This window comes from Phodopus roborovskii, unplaced genomic scaffold (assembly GCF_943737965.1).
Source record: "Phodopus roborovskii unplaced genomic scaffold, PHOROB, whole genome shotgun sequence".
Taxonomy (NCBI): Eukaryota; Metazoa; Chordata; class Mammalia; order Rodentia; family Cricetidae; genus Phodopus; species Phodopus roborovskii.
This window is the reverse complement of record NW_026126436.1, coordinates 6272080-6289730: the sequence shown is the minus strand read 5'-3', so window position 1 is coordinate 6289730 and position 17651 is coordinate 6272080. Positions and strand designations below refer to the sequence as shown.

General features: G+C 36.2%; 1 protein-coding gene across 1 annotated transcript in view; it reads left to right on the top strand.

Annotated features, from left to right (window-relative positions):
• Window positions 1-17651, top strand: part of Lingo2 (leucine rich repeat and Ig domain containing 2) — a 486815-nt gene that overhangs the window by 186387 nt on the left and 282777 nt on the right. The window contains exon 3 of the mRNA XM_051187524.1: window positions 13829-13988. The gene's annotated coding sequence lies outside the window, so the exon portion shown is untranslated. The remainder of the gene's footprint in view (window positions 1-13828; window positions 13989-17651) is intronic.

Below are 17651 nucleotides of genomic sequence, written 5' to 3'. Positions count from 1 at the left end.
GGCACAAAGCAAGTCCTGTGTTTTCTTTCATATACAGAGTCTGGAAAATCTATAAATATACACAAATACACACATACATATATGTGCATGCACATATACACACATGCAAAGACATACACATATACATGCACACAAACATATACTCAGACATACAAGCATATACATAAACATACACATACATACAAACATACACAAATACACAGACATGATATACTTAACACATCTATACACATATACACATACAGACACACACATATATATACAATACACACATATACCTATAATTTTGTACACAAAACTTTTAATGAGCAAATATTTAAAAGTAAATATACAGTAGCCAAAAACAGGTGAAGGAGTTCATGTAGCTGCCTTTTTCTAATTTTAAAAGCCAGTCACTCAGTTATGTGCTAAATTAAATACGATTTTTAAAGATAGATTTTTTTTACCAAAGTGAGGAAGTCCACTTCCCTGTTTGTTTAAAGTTTTCATAGGAATGGATTTTGGGAGGGCTAGATCATTTTTCATTAAATATTGAGGTAACTGTATGCTTATTTTCCTTTTCATTTGTCAGTGTGATCAATATTATTGCATGGGTTACTTTTCAAATGTTAAACAGAGCTTGAATTTCTTGGCCAAAACCAGTTGGTAATATGGTAGTAACACTGTCAAACAATACTTTATTTATTCCTTAAAATTTTTACACTTGTATATAACGTATATTGATTGTGTCTATGTCCAAGTCATTCCTGCTCCCCTCAAAGCTTCTCCTTTCCAACTTCATGTTCTTGCTTTCTTTCTTTTTATTTATTTATTTATTTATTTATTTATTTATTTATTTATTTATTTTAAAACACTAAGTCCAGTTAGTGATTTCCATATGTGGATTGATGGGGAGTCATCCACTGGAGATGGGCAACCTATCAATGGATAGAATTCCACAAAAATAACTCTTCCTCCTTTTGTACCCAGCAATTCCCAATCAATAATACCTCACCTAGGAATGAGGCCTTGGTAGCCCCTCTCCCATACATGCTGGAGGTTTTAGCTGGCCTAATCTTGTGCTGGCTTTTTGCACATTCTTGGATATAATTTTCTGAAATTTTGGATGTGCATTATACTACTTAAAGAGTTCTTCCTGCAGTCAAGTTTGCCACAATCTTTCTTACATGTGTTATATGAAAAGTTACATTTATTTTTGCTATTATTTATTTACTATTTCCTTACTTATATTAAATACCCCACTCTTTTCTTACCCTGCTTCTCTTCTTGCCTCCATAACTCTAAATCTTTATTGTATTATATTTAAAAATTATTGTACACTTCTTTATGAAGTACTTCCAATCACAGTATTGAGTAGCTCTACAAACCACAAGGGAAGGATAGACACTGTAAATAATTTAGTTTCAGTATGTACATCTGAAATACCATTACAAGAATCCTTAACTTTAAGCACACATGTGATTCTGAAGCTAAGGTTTTCTAGAAAAACAAAACAAGGGAGAGGGCCTTCCCAGTCCAGAGGAATGTGAAAGATTGAAATAGGTGGTAGCTCTTCATGATGTGGGAAGAGTAAGAGGATAGCAGATGATAATATCCAATAGATTACATTCATTTGCATGTGGATTTGTATATATATTGCATATCAGGCCAGGAATGTTCAATTTTTTCTGTGGGCGATCATGGTCTGATTCATGTTTCAGAAAGATTTCCCTGATAGAGATATATAACATTAGATAATGAAGGCTAAAATGGACACTAGAAAACCAGTGTGGACACTAGGAGCCCCCAAACAAACAAACAAACAAACAAGGGGATGAATTTGGAAAGATATTAAGAATTGGAGTGAATTTAACTAGGTGCTAAATAGGTAGGAGCATGAGGAAGAATATGAATCCCCACTGACCTTTATTTTAAATGTATTTTTTATGCTATTCAGGAGGTTTTTTGTTGTTGTTGTTGTTCGTTTGCCTTGATTTCATCATCTATTGGCACCAAAGCTGTTATAAAGGAGAAAAAAGTATTAGAAAATATAATGTTGAGTGGCTTGCTTAGTATCTGTGGACACATCCTTCTTATTCCCAGAAAGGATTGCAGAGTATTGAGACACAGATTAACAAGCAAATTCATTATATCTGATTTAGAATAACCAGCCATGTGCATCATCCCTGAGCATAGAGACACCTGCTTCACATGCAATTGGAGCTAAAATGCACCCCCAGGTAAAGGTTTCTCCTGAAGGGAATGAATGCCTTGTCCTATGACAAGGGAGTTCTGCTGAAGGGAATGAATGCAGCACTAATCTTTCTGAGGTTAAAGTTTCCTGCTTACTGTTACTGTTGCTTTGTAATATACATATATTGTGCATATGTATGAAGGTTAGAGGACATCTTTTCAGAAGGGGGTTATCTCTATGGTGCCCATTGTGTTACATACCTTCAGGATAGTCAACCCATGAGCTACTTGCTGCTTTTCCTGTCTGCACCTCCCTTTTCTTGATAGGAGTGCTTGTTACAAATGAATGACACTTTATCTAGCTTTTTATATGGATTCCAGAGGTTGAACGGAGGTTTGCTGGCTTGTGCAGCATGTGCTGTCACCTGCTGAGCCATCTCCATCACCCAAAATTATACTTTGAAGGGAATATTTCAAACAAAGTGGAAGAGAATGGTAGGGAGCATACTCCATGTAGTCATCACTGTCTGGGTTTAATCCATGTTGGCATTTCATTATTCATGCTTCAATTTTTTTATGTTTCTGTAAAAGCATAGCTTTGTAGATGAAGCAAAATGTTTTGCAGCCATGTCTGTTCTTCTTTAACTCCCTTCTGTAGCTGCTGTGAACAATGAACTGAATTTGTTGTATGTCCCTCATTTCAGTGTTATGATTTTTAAAACAAATGACAATTTAAAGTGATTATCTATGTACATGTCACTGTTTTGAGATTCTCTGTACATTGATTTTCATCTATGTGTACCAGTATCCCGTTTTACTCTCACTTCATATGAAGTCTTAAAGTCAGGATTTCTAACTTTATCATCCTTTAGTTTTCTTTGGTCATTTTTATTTTCTATCAGATTTACAAATTACATTAAATGCAGACTACTGGAATTTATTTAGTTCTTTTTAAATTTTTATTTAATACATTAATTGTTTTGTTTTACTGGTATTTAGAATTGTGCCATTGGTGGCAAATCTCTTCTGCACAGAATTACTTTCCAAGTCTCTATGATTATTGATAAAAATCCTTCCTTCACTGTAGGATTCGTAGGGTTGTGTCTTCAAGCTAAGAAGAAGGCCTCTGAAGTTTAGCATTCTGTCCTAGGTTCACCTGATCAGCCAGGCTACCCTAAGACAACTCTTCTTTCTCTTTGAAGCTGTGTATCAATTCATGTGTAACTTTAAAAGTGATATCCCACATGATCTCAGGTCTCTTCTCCAGTAAAAGGGGAAGAATTCTGTTGGATATAACTAGCAAAGGAATAAGTTGTGGAGGTTGCATTATATTTCTACCTACCAGCTGTATCTTTTAATGAAATTTTTATTCATGATTATTTTCTGTTTTCTGTTGTCATAGAGAAAAACCTCACTTATTTGTATATTAGCTTTAAATCCTGTAATCTTAAGAGGTTCATTTATCAGTTCTATCACATTCATACTTTGTGTCCATCTGAAAGTATGCTCACTGAAAATGGCATCTCTGCTTGCATTGAATTGTCTAGCTGAGTATGACCTCCTGGCAACATGATTGACTCACCATGGTACTAGAGGGGAGGGATCAACTCTTGAACCCTAATTGTGATGTTGACTGTAACAAGATAACTTTCACCAGAAAGAGGAAAGCTATTCAGTTCTTCCTGACAGAGAATAATAACAGCCCCTGTCAAACTATGTCAAATATATTTATATTTTGCCTACAAACACACTCATGATGAATCATATTTGAATTGATTTTCAGAGTTAGGCCCACTTCAAAATGTTGTGGTAGTCTTTATACATATATGGCTAAATATTGGTTGCTAATGTGGTATTATCTATTTATAAATTCTTAAAGTATCTTATCCTATAACTGTCTTCCTTTATATTATCTTTTGAGAATTCCATTGGTGCTCATGTGTTTTGGTCAACTCTTGCCTTTAGTTCCTCCCTTCCCACCATAAACCACTATTTCTTCCCAATTTCTTGTGTTCTTTCTAAGACACACTAGGCCCCTTGTGTGGGGACATGGGTATCTCAGAGGAAGAATTAAAAATGCCCAAGTAATGAGAAATATATTGTAAAAGTTCACAATTTTGTCTATTGGGTAAATTCAAAGTAATAATTCAGATTTCATGTTAGCTTCATCAGAATGGCAAAGATTGTAAAGGCTGAAAACAACTGCTGTTTTGGATGCTAAAATAAAACACCCCTATCCACTGTTGGTACTAGTGCAAACTGGTGCATCCACAATGGTTATGAGTGTGGAGGCTCTTCAAAGTGTTACAAATAAATCTAGTGCATGACCCATTCCAAAAGCTCCTTAAAATATTTTGTTAGGCTCTGGAAACGGTTGGGTTAATTTTTACTTACAGAATGTCTTGAAAAAAAATGTTTCTCTGTCTTTCCACTTTGATCTGAAAATGATCAACATTAAAATAGTTAATAACTTTGGAAAGGTTTAAACAATGGGCTCAGTTTATTTGATGTAACAAACTTGCTTAGTTCTGGAATGCTTCTTAATGATGTTTTAAGGAACTTACTTATTTCATCTAAATTGTCAAAATTATAATTATAAAATTATTCACAAGATGTACTTCTGCCTTTCCAGTGGCTTTAGGGAATCTAGTGTTATCTTTTAAATGGAATATTTGTAATTTTCTTATTCTGTGTCATACAGGTTTGTATTACTTCTGAGCAAAACATCCTTGTCAATTTTCTCTATTTCTTCAGTTCTTGGTTTCATTGCTACTCTTTTCTTCCTTTTATTTAGTTAATTTGAACATCTTTTTCTAGTCTCAAAGGAAACCTTGATCCATGACTTCAGACATTTCCTCTCATCTATGAAAAAAAAAATCTCAAAATTTTAAATGTCACTCAAAATACTGATTTAAGTGTACCCTACCATAAACATTTTGATGGGAAATGTTTTCTCTTCTTTTCTCTTACAGTAGTGAAATACATAGGAGTGAGTTCATCCTGAAGAGCATTTACATGAGCTTTCAATTTAAACAAGTAAGGACTAGGGCCAGAGGCAGTGGGAGCATGCAGGTACACAGTGCTGGTCTATCATTTGTCAGCTTCAGTCTCACATGAAACTGATGTTACTAAGCAAGAGGGCATAGTAGAATAAGCAAGGGTCTCTTTTCTGTGTTTCCTTCTCTCAAAGATCACTGGTCTGCACTGCACACCTGGTGACACAAAAGGTGCACCTTATTTATCTTTAACAGTTTCTGTAGTTGTGTCTAGTGCCACGAAGGAATGTCACAGGTTCAAAATATACCTGAAAAAAGAAAAAAGGTGTGTCTGAATTGGGAAAAACTGGGAAGTGTGAGGTATCAATCCTTAATTTAAGGAAATAAATACCAAGCAGACAGAAAGGTGTCCTGTTTGAGTTGGCAAGGTTGCACACCGTAATCAAATCAGAACTACAAACCCTGTTTAGAAGTGAAAGCAGGAATATTCATCTGTGTTTAAATCTCCAGCACGGGACTCAGCTGTTAATGGAATTACCCTAGATCTTTGTGCCACTTAATAGACTCCCTGCTAAGTTACAAAGCGAAAATATTAGACAAATAATTGGAGAGATTATTTCAAGATTGTGGTTACTAATAATGCAGCTAAATATACAAAATGGGCATCAGCAAAATACCAATGTGTTGTTTATATTGCAGTCTCATCACTGGTTTTGTCACAAGCCAGTAAGACAGTTTTCTCCTTGTGTCTGTACTGCCTTAATTGGAGAAAGTGCTGAGGGAGATCATCTGTTGCTTTCAGCAAATTCTGCTCATTTAAAATGTGTACTCAGAAATGCTGTCTTGCTGTTTGTTGGCTTTCGTATCTTTCTAAAATAAAGCTACCAAGAACATAGTTCTTTAAAATCAAGTACATAGGAAATCTATAATGTTGTTGGGACACCATGCTGAGCATGTTAGAGGAGAGCTGGTACTGGAGAGGCAGGTGCATCCTGCCTTTAGGTATTCACACAGATCCTCCTGTGATCCAGATATCCTCTGATTTGTCACTTAATGTTCCTGAGATTAAGGTCTTCATCTATAGACTGAGCATGTTGCTCAAACTCACTCTATTAGCATTTAATTGACAACATCGCACTATCAATTAAGGACATTGGAATCCTGACTGCAGTTTTTCCAAAGGCTGCTTTTCCTTGGGCAAATATCTCAAGCATTCTGATCATTACTTTCTTCAGGAGAAAGTGAACACAGCTCATAGTTTTTGATCAGATTAAATAGGAAGCAATACAGGAAAGGGCAGCTAATGCTTTGACATCTTAGTGGGTGGCATCTGCCTGTTGGAAAGGAAAGTATAGTTTCTTTGCATAACTTAGTGAAGGGGAAATAACCAAGAAGCAACTGTTTTGTGGCTAAAAGGTATGAGAGGACCCCTCTCATTTTTAAAAATTATTCGCAGAAACATATTTTAAATTACAGAAGATGAAAGAAACATAAATTTGATCATTGATAATCCAGCTCTTTCCATATTTCTTATGATTATGTTTTTGATGTTTGCATGGAGAAATGAATAGCTTCCATACAAATCTTGCAAAACACACTGAATAGTCATTTAACAAGAGCTGTGAGCTCACAAAATACTCCCCACTATTCTAGTTCTGTTAGCTGCCCAGGGGGCTGTGCAACATGCCTCTGTGGAGAAGATGAAATACATCCCCTAGACAATGTTTAAAGAGCAACAAACCAACAAGTACAAATCAATAGCCTATAAAACGAGTTTCTCAGTGCTGAGGGGATCCTTTGGAAAGCTTTCTTCAAAGCAGTGTGATAGACTAAGAAGGCAATTATGCTGCGCATAAGAAGAGACAAAGGAAAGCAGACTTCAACGGAAAACCACTTAAGGGGAGACCAATTTACAGAAATATAATTTGTGCAGATGTAGATGCTTTTGTTCAAGTTTATTTTGTATTCCTTATATTTCAATTTATACATAACATTAGTTTGTCAATAGTGTCTGTATATCATGTCTTCTGTATATCGAGAATTCTTTTGAGACATAGCTTAAAACTCATTCAAAATATCTAAATCAAGGTTATTGAGATTCAGTTTACACAGTAAGATACATTTTTAATAATGCATTTTCAAGGAGTGCCAGTTTCTCCAAAACCAAAAATGTTTTAGGATCAGCAATGTAGCACAGTGGGAAATGGTCCTTAACCACTAACCTAGCATCATGAGTTTGATTCCTAGGATGAACATGATGAAAGGAGAACCAACTCAAGCTGTCCTAAGACCTCAGTAGACTTGACCAACATGCAGTGCATACATACACTGTTCTATTTTGCTTTCTATTGCTGTAATAGAATGCTAACCAAAACAAACGTGAGGAGAACGTGTTTGGCTTTCACATTGTGGTTTTTGAACAGAAATGGCCTCCACAGGCTCATGTATTTGACTACATCATCCCTAATTAGTGGAACTATTCCAGAAGGACCAGGAGATATCATCTTGTTAAAGGAAGTGTGTCTCTGGAGGTGGCCTGAGTAAGCAAAAAAGTATTTTTCCCCCCACTGTGTGGTGTCTCAGACTCCATTACTTCATTACTATGGGAGTTTGGATAATCTTCTAACCTCGAGTTTCTTATCTGTGAAATAGTGCTGGGGAAATACAAAACATCCTGCCCACCCCAGTACCTGTGGCTACTGCCTGTGAATTAGGAGGTTCAGCTACTATTTCAGTGCCATACCTGTCTGCCTCTAGCATGATGAGAATGTCTCTGCAAGTAAGCTCCCTGATAAATGCTTTCTTTCAAAGAGTTGTCCCAGCCATGGTGTCCCTTCATAACACAGAACAGTAACAAAGACCCACATCCCAGTCACAGTCCATCACTGAAGGAAATCAGCAGGAACCAGGGGCCAGGAACTGAAGCAGAACTACTGAGAAAAGTTTCTCACTAGAAAACTCCCGTTGGCTTGCTCAGCCTGCCTTTTCATCTATCCAAAGACCACCTGCCCCTGGATGGTGCTGTCAACGGTAGAATGGGCCTTTGTGTATCAATCATTAATCAAGACAATGCCCCTCGGACTGGCTGCCAGTCCAATATGATGAAATTTCTTCTTCCCAGAAGATCCAGACTTGTATCAAGTTGACAAAATAATCAAACAAATAACGAAACAACCTAATCAGCACACACACACACACACTCATGCATATACACATAAATACATGTAAGACATTTCTTATGTGGATTTATTTTTAAATGTGTATTATTTACTTATTTTATTAAAAACTTTATACATGGGTACTACATCTATATCACTGCTACTTTCTCTAAACCTTTCAGATCTTCCTGTGTTCCACCCTTATTTCCCTAATTCATAAACTCTTCTTTATATAGAACAATAGTTACTATTCTTTCTCTCTCTCTCTCTCTGTCTGTCTCCTCTTGGAGTATGTGCACATATAGATATAGCTAGTGGTGTACATTTAGCATTGTTTGTATGTATTTCCCTAGGGTTGACCACTTGGATTATATAACCTGTGTTGGCTCATCTCCCTAGGAAACTGACTCTCAGAACTACTTGACCACCTGTACTTCTTTATCTGAGGATGGGACCTTGTGGATATTTTTCCTGTCACCTTTGGCAGGTCAAGCAGTTCTTTGGCTATGCTAGGCATGTTCAGGCAACTATATTAATAAGACATCATGAATGCATTTTCCCTGTCGCGGGGGGGGGGCGAGGGAGACCATATAGCATTAGTCATCGTGGTCATCTGGCTCTTACAACATTTCCTTCACATTGTCAATTTTTCCTGAGGACTTGCATTTCAAATACAATCAGTTGTTGGCATCCCACAGTCATTTATTCTCTGCATTTTGACAAAGTGTAAATGTCTGTAAGTCCTTATCTGCAGCAAAATAAATAAATAAATAAACGATGCTTCTTTGATAAGAAGTAAGAGATACACACTTCTGGACACCTGAATTTTTTTTTTTTTTAGCCAGAAATATATGCTGAATAAAATACATCATTTTCAATAAATGGTGCTGGACAAGCTAAATGGCTGTGTTCAGAAGAGTGCAAATAGATCCATACTTTACACCCTGCATGAAAATCAACTCCAGCTGGATTAAGGACTTCAACCTACGGGTAGATACACTGAATAGTTCTGAACTCATTGTACTGAGAACAACTAATAACTAGAAGCTCATGAAACTGAAAGGGTTCTTTTTGGCAAAGGACACCATCATTCAGACAAAACAACAGACTATAAAATGGGAAGAGACCTTTACCAAGTATGCAACCAATATAGGATTAGTATCTAAAGTATAAAAAGAACTTAAAAACTATACATAGAAAAGAAACAACCCAATGTATAAAAGGCACAGATCTCTAAACAGATAATTATCTAAGGAAGAATCACAAATATCTGAGAAACAAAGAAATATTCAACATCCTTACTCATCAAGAAAATACAAACCAGAACTACTGTATGTTTTCATTTTACAACAGTCAGAATGGCCAGGGTCAGAAAGACAAATGACAGCTCATACTGGTAGAGATATGGAGTAAGGAGCTCATCTATAGTAGTGCAAATGTATACAGTCTCTATAGAAATAAATGCAGTGGTTCTTCAGGAAAACTCAGACTAGATTTACTTCAAATGCAACTATACTACTCTTGGGCATTTACCCAAAGGACTCTACATCCGATTACAGATACACTTGTTCATCCACGTTCATTACTACTTTATTCACAATGGCCAGAAATTTGCAACAGCCTAGATGTCCATCAATAGATGAAAAGATACAGGAAATGCTATACATTTATATAAAAGACTACTACTCAGTTGTTTAAAAAGGAATGAAATTAACAGATAAATCAGTAAAGATAAAAAGGTCATCCTGAGTGATACAACCTAGACACCCAAATAAAAATATGCTGTGTAGTTGATTCTAAGTAGAGGTTAGCTTCTATATTTTTTATAAGAAGGCTGTAATAAATATACCCACAGAGTTTAGCTAAAGAGGAAGATATTAAGGGTAAAGGAAGGATCTCCAAAGGAGGTGAAAATAGAATATACAGTTATGAATGGACTAGGAGAGAGAAAGACTAGCACAAGGGGATTAAACAGATCTGGAGGAAATGGAGGTAAGGAAGGGAATGGAGGGATGAACATTTAAAACTAAGGGATACTTGTAGGATTATATGGAAACCTACCACTGTAGCAGCTTCTGAAAATAATTATACATACGTGCGTGCATGTATGTCATGGATAAGTTGAGTTGGTGTCGACCTATAGCCTTCTGATGGGAGATGCCATTACTCCTTACAGCCTTCACCATACTAAACAGTGTTCATGGTACTAGAAGGCACTGTGCATGCTGCTAGAGAGAAAGGTAAACACCAACACAGCTACAAAACCCTTCAATCTGCTATGGTTACCTGCCTGCAAGATATTCTTGTGCAATAGTGGCACAAAAATTATGTGGGTAACCAACCATCTGATTATACTTAAGGCCCATTCCATGAGAACCAACCCATCCCTAACTCTGCTCAGGTGGCCAAGAACTTGAGTCTACATAAGCCATGGACCTAAGGGGGGGGGGACAAATACTACTATTCTGTTAATGACTTCAACCAACATTCTGATATACTCTAAGATCAGTGTCTTGCTCAGATATCATTAGACAAGTTTCTTCTTACAGTAGACAGAAACAAATGCAGAGACCCACAGCTGGTTGTACAGAAGGTGAGGTACCTTGGAATACTCAGTGTTAAGTGGGATATCAAATCTCAATCAAACCTCTTCTCTCAGAGCTCATGGAACCCAGTGGAAGAGATGGTAGAAAGAATGTAAGAGCTAGATGAGATGGAGGACAAGGAAATGAGGCCATCTAAACACAGCATATGAAGTCACAGAAATGGTGGTTTCCTGTACAGGGCTTGCAATGGTCTGTGGTTGATGGGGTCCAGCTCTGAGAGGAAAGGTAGATAAAAGCTCTCATTCCAAATCCAAACTATCTCAATTAATAACCACTACTAAAGGAAAAATTAGTTTTCTCTGATGGGGACATGGAGTTTAACTGGGTATACAAATGACACTTAGGGCCAGAACCCAATGCCCAGCAGAGGATGGCCAGCACAAAACTATCTCAATGGTATTTTCAGAGGCATTATGTATAATGCTTTGTGCTTTTTTTTCTTTATATATAAGTATTTTGCTTTAATGTTATGATTTCCAATTTTATGTTTTTATGGGACAACTCTCTGTGTAAATGTGTGTATCTCTGTACCTGTATGTGTTTCTTGAACTTTTTCTTTGTTTTGTTTTCTTCTATTTGTTTATTTGTTTTGTCCTTTTCTGGTGTGTTTGGTTTTTATTTTTCTTTCTTTCATTTTTAAATTTTAGTATTTCAAGACAGGGTTTCTGTGATTGTCCTGGTTTTCCCAACACTGGCTCTTTATATAAGGCTGGCCTCAAACTCAGAGATCTGCCTGCCTCTGCCTCCTAAACGCTGGGATTAAAGGTGTATGCCACTACTGCCTACATATTTGTTTTACTTTTAGGTGCCTGTTTGTTTTCTAATGAGACAGAAAGAAATGGTGTGGATTTCAGTGGGTGGGCTGGTAGCAGTGAGGATGTTGGAGGAATTTGCAGAGCATAAACTGATTAGAATATATTTCATAAAAAATTGATTTTCAATACAAAGTAGAGCAAATGAATAATATTAAATAAATCAACATTTCCTTCTGAAAATTGGTCAATAGTATTCCTTTTTAAAATAAAATAAATCAACATTAAAAGCAAATTATTAGTTATTTTTACCTTTTTATAACAGGAGACTGTGACAACATATGAGAATTAGGACCAAATCACAGATGGCTGCTTCCAAAGCAGGTAGCTCTTCGAAATTCCTCACTTAAAAGTCATTTGTGTAGCTTGAATATTATGCTTCTAAATGCTTTACTGTTGTCTGTCTACCAGTACATGGCTTCTTCAGTACCCCACATGGCTGTCAAGAGTCTAAAATTAATGCCACTTATGAACATTGGTTTCTGTTATAAGAAAATTAATTTGATAATTTTATGAGCATTCTCAAAGCAGATAAGTAGAAATATCTAGCAAGAATAAAAATAATTTGCATCTACTAACTAACTAAGGTTGTAGGTTAATAAATATTAGAGCTTGTATTGACAGATTGGGAATTTCAAACTCAGTGTGTGTGTGTGTGTGTGTGTGTGTGTGTGTGTGTGTTGCACACACACACACACAAAGAGAGAGAGAGAGAGGGAAGGAGGGAGGGAGGGAGGGAGAGAGGGAGAGAGGGAGAGAGAACCAATTGCTCATGGACATGTATTATCCATATACATAATGCATGCTTTTCTAAAAGGTATTTTGAAATATTGTATTTTAATGAGGCATGAGTTGGACTGGACTTTGGACCCTTGTTCTCGTACAATTCTTGCTGAAATGGGACAGTCACTATCTCACTGTTGAGACTTTGAAGTTTCCATGGGGCCTTCTGGGAATAACTGCAAGTGTTGGGAACATGTGGCTTGTTAAAATTGAGTTTTACACCTGTGTCCATGAGCCCATTGAACATAACTTTTCAAAAGAGTCTCCCCATGGAATTAGCAAGAAAATAAAAGATAGATAGATAGGTAGATAGAGATAGATAGATAGATAGATAGATAGATAGATAGATAGATAGATATGGCATTTTTGTTTGTTTTTGTTTTTAGGTATCTGTTCTTAGAGAGTCCTCTGGGAAAACTACCAAATAGTCCTTCCTATCTCTACCTTTCTTTCTGCATTCCTAGTGAACTCAGTTATTTCTTTGGCAGGCGTCCACACAGAAAAAAGGTGGCAATTGTGCTTAGGGATTTTCTCCTACAATGGATGTCAATAATACTTGTAAAGTTTAGATAAAATGTGTATCTATATGGACTTTAGCGACTGGATCACTAAATGTGTGATTGATTGCATCCAAACAGTCATATAATTACTTTCTTAGGTTTCCACTATCCCTTTGGGTACAGACACTAACTCCGGTATTTTCATTCTCGTTATTATCTTTCATTTGTACCTTAACGTGTATAGTGGGGACTGCTAAATTTATAATAATACTTCACATTTTCTACTTACACATTTCATTGAAAAGGTAACCAAATTTTTCTTCTAGAAATGCTGACTTTGTATGGAATGTCAGGACTCACAAAATATATTGCTTTTGGTCCATATCATCATGTGGATTCTGCTGTTGCTGCTGATAGTTTTTTTTCTGTAATATCACAATGCTTAGTTACCTTGAAAGTATTATGGATGGAGTCTGAAAAATACTGGAAATGGTCAGTTACATGATGGTTGAGATATATTTAACAATATGAGTGTTTTGATATTAATATCATTTATTAATACTTGTAGCTTGAGTAGGTCAGAGAAAGCATAGAAAGGGAAATGTGCTCTGCTTGAATGCCTTCTAAAAAGCATACACTTCAGCCTTCCAGCTTTGTGTTTCTCAGCATCCCGAGTGGCATTTACAGTCCCTCACATACTACTTTATGATTCCCTTATCGGCTGAGTAGTGAATGCCCCTGGTCCTAGGATGTGGTTCACCATTTTTCAATTATAATGAAGAAATGTCTTGTTTGTTGCAGGCATGCTTCAAGATTTTGGCTTGTGGGACTTTGAGGGATGCTGCTATCTGTGACATGCTGGAAATATCATGATAAACTACTCAGTTTGGATTTCACCCAGTGGCCATGAGCTTTGTGTGGTAGACTGCAGGGGCTGGATTTTTCAAAAAGAGCAAACCAGGTAAGGCATGAGGATGACATCTGCTCATTCATCACCTGCTCCAAGGGCTTTACTATGCTTCCAGGAGATACTGAATAATGTATAGCTTTACTGTTTGTTTTCTATGTCCACCAAAGAGGTTGTTGAAGAATGGGATTTCTTTGCTTCACAATGTATACAGTAAGAATTTCTCTCAAGGGAATCAGGGAGCTGCTTTAAGGTTCACATTAAGTGTACTTGAATATACACTAGATTTTAATTTAATGTAATGGGCAAAACTTGATTTCAATTTAATGTAATGGCTAAAACTTGGGGGTGATAGAGATATCCTTATAAGTAGTTATTCTAAATTTTGATGACATAAGCAATCATACCTTTGAGAATGCAGTAGGGAAAGTATTGACTTGACATATTCATATCATATACAACATAGAAACATGAATAAGATTTTCACATTATGTGATCCTATAAATATTCTTTATGTTTGCTTCAATTCAGAAAATTATACCATTATTGCATTTATTTCTTTGAAAGTATTTATTGTTCTGAATTTTAATCATATAGAACCTAAAATTATGATTCATACTCAGATTGTTACGGTTCAAAGAACAGATGATAAGAAATTCATTCAAATCTTAACCAGTTTTTTGGTTTCACTCTGGAAACTTTTAATTATTACCCATGATTAGAACTTATTTTTCTTGCTGACTCTTTTGCACTCTAAAATACATTTTAAATGATTAACAGTTACCAGGGCTAACCACATTTTCTTTGACTTTAAGAGAATTAGCACTTTTAGAGCTTCCTTGTAATTAGTGCATTGGAAAATGAAGTTTGCTCTAGATTCAAGTATAAACACAGAAAGCATAGGGATAAGTTTTTAGTGTAGAAAACAGTGGGATTGGGTAATTTTATTATACTCAAGTTCTTTAAGCTTATTCTTGAAACTAAGACCTTTTTATCTTCTGAAAAGAAAAATGCCACTCAGTCAATATACTATGTATCATGCATACTATATTTTACAAAATGACACATTAGAGTCTAACAATCATTTGGATGTTAATTAGGACTTCCAACCTGTCAGCGATAAATTAACTATAAAAAAATCTAACAAGAATCCTTTCCTAACCATTTATCAACCTGCAAATGATGACCATGAGTCCAAGAAAAAGAAAAATAATCACAATCTCCTACAAACTTAGTGGAAATTCTGTGGATTGCTAAAACACATAGCATACCCTCATCTGACAGCTTGTTTCCTTTTCAATGCCATAGTATGTCATCCTCACTTAGAAGTTTCACAGGTCTATAATATATCAAAATGCCAGAATCAGTACCGGAATAGAGATTAATCCAGCCTTATAGCACCCTCTTATTTAATTCTCATCAAAATTTTCTAATTCACTCGCGACACTGCTAATTATTACCCACGATTTGGTTAGGCCTTATTCTCATGCTTACGTGTTCAACTCTGGTTTTAACGATTGTGTTTTGGTGAATAGAGAAGTGTTTATCTTAACTATGCTTGCTTTAGTATTTTCAGCAAATATGAATCCATATCAAAGCTTCAAAGTAGTAAAGGAGAGTATTGAAAAGGGAATAAAATTGTCTGTTGTCAAGAAAAATGCTCACGTGATAACCAAATTAGTCATCATCTTTTCACAAAGGTAGAGATCACTGTTAATGTAAAATTTACTTTCATTCTGAAAGCAAATTTTGTTTCTGAATTGTAGAATTCATTAGTTTGGGGAAAGTAAGCAATTTGATCTGAGAAGTTCAAGGAAGCAGCTTCCCTTCCCATAGACCTTTGAAGTAAATTTTGTTAGTTACAGCAGACAGAGGTAGCAATACCTCAGTAGTGTATGAAAATACAGTTTATAGATATCCTCTAGAACACGTTTTTAGTTAAAAATAACTATTTTAAAAATGAACAGAAAATACATACATGGCAGTTTTATCATTTACATAAATATTATGTTCATTTTCTTTTCTGTTGTCTAAATGAGAGTTACCTGATTTTAATGTGATATAGCTTACTATAAAAAAAAGTGTTTGAGCTTTGCCTAATGTTTGGCTATGGTTTTCTGCATCTGTTTTATCAGTTGCTGGATGAAGCCTCTCTAGTGACAATTGGGTCAGACACCAACCATATTTGTCTCTCTGGGCCTGGGTTAGCTCACTCGGAAAGATTTTTTCCCTAGGAGTCAGAGGGGTCAAGGACACTGTAAGAAAACCAACCTGGGTTCACAGGGGCTTACAGAGATTGAACAAACAACCAAGGAGCAAGCATGCGTCTAAGGTCCTCTGTATATGTTATACAGTTTTGTTAATTGATCCTCTTGCAGGACTCCTAACAGTGAGAGCAGGGGCTGTCTCTGACTCTTTTTCCAGCTTTTGGAATCTATTCCTCATACTGGGTTGCCTTGCCAGCCTTAATATGAGGGAGGATGTTGTGATATGTATATTTCTCTTCTTGTTTATGTATTGTGTTTATATAGCTCATTTAAAAATGTAATGTATAATTTAGTACAGATTTTACATAGTTACCTATAATAGTCAAAACTTATAGCTAGGTGAGTTAGATTTTCAAGATACACAGAGATGTATTTGAGATAGATAGGCATTCTTCAAAGACCTACAGAATATGGCATTTAAAATGGTTTAGGGTTTTCGTGACAATGAGACATAATTGCTCTTGGCAATACCACCTGCACCAGAAAGGAAGATGGACATTGAAGAAACTCGTTATGGAGTTTGCTTCCAATATGGCAAGACTAGCCATTTGGACAAGATACTGCTCTTGTCTGGACTGTTTGACTTGATGCTGTATAAACTGGACATGCAGGACCTACTGAAAAGTGACTGCTGATTCAAGATGGACATTGCTACAGAGTTCCTGCGTCATGGAAGAGCCTGCCAGAGAATATGCAGGACACAAAAAAAAGTGACTGATAAACTGCCAATACAAAAAGACAGTTTAAAGTTTCCTGCGTTGCTGAAGAGTCTGCTAGACACACTATGGCCTATGGGCTAAAGATGGAAGATTACAGAAGAACTTCAGGTGACTGACAAAGGCATGATGTCTCTGTCATTTGTAGAGTTTATATATTATCCTTCTGTGGTCTTTAAAGGAGTTGAAGACAGATAGTTATGGTATAGACTTTAGACACACAATTATAGGATAGATGACAGAATAGTTTCCTTTAATCTTGCTAAATGTTAATGGACTAAATATTGTTAACTATGATTCTTACTTGATAACTGTTGTATAATATATTTTGCTATGTTAAGGTTAAAACCCTTCTTTTTATTTAGACAGAAAAGAGGAGATGATGGGAGATGTCATTCTGTATATGTTCCTCATACTGGTTAATAATAAAGCACTGTTGGCCAATAGGAAAGGAAGATAGGAGGGACTAGGAGACAAGGAGGAAATAGGAAGTAGGAAGGAGGAGTCAAGATGGAGAGTCAGGAGAGAGCTGGACGCCAGCCGCCTCCCCGGTAAGAGAAGGCCATGTGAAGATACATAGAACAGCAGAAATGGGTTAATAATTAAAGGCAGAGCTAGCCAGTAAGAAACAAGTAACTGGGCCAACAGTATTGTATCAAATACAGAGTCTCTGTGTATTATTTGGGGCTGGCGCGGTGGCAGGACAATACCAGGCGGGCAGAAAAACCGTACTC